At 44.6% G+C, this 285-nt stretch overlaps 1 protein-coding gene across 1 annotated transcript in view; it reads left to right on the forward strand.

Annotated features, from left to right (window-relative positions):
* LOC107733028 (palmitoyltransferase ZDHHC23-like) overlaps nucleotides 1-285 on the forward strand; it is a 13788-nt gene that overhangs the window by 12947 nt on the left and 556 nt on the right. The window lies entirely within an intron of this gene.

The raw sequence follows: 285 nt of genomic DNA on the forward strand, positions 1-285 counted from the left end.
GCATTTTTAGTATTTAGAGTATTAATAATATAACGTATAATAATAATAATAAAATGAACCTATTTGTCTCCTTCTTTCTATTCATCAGTTCTGCTCTGTGTTTCACCTGTGCCTGGTACAGCTGTGTTGTGACAGGAGGTTTGCTGCACCTGCTGCTCTTGCAGCTCATCAACGTCAGCTTCAACGTGACCGAACGGGAGGCGCGTCTGGCTTTGAGAGAGAAAACCATTCGCAGCCTTCTCTGGGGTCTGATCATCGACACCGGCGTTTACTCAAGAGGCTTCC

The sequence above is a fragment of the Sinocyclocheilus rhinocerous genome, unplaced genomic scaffold (assembly GCF_001515625.1).
Source record: "Sinocyclocheilus rhinocerous isolate Xijiao unplaced genomic scaffold, SAMN03320098_v1.1 scaffold1245, whole genome shotgun sequence".
NCBI classification, from domain to species: domain Eukaryota; kingdom Metazoa; phylum Chordata; class Actinopteri; order Cypriniformes; family Cyprinidae; genus Sinocyclocheilus; species Sinocyclocheilus rhinocerous.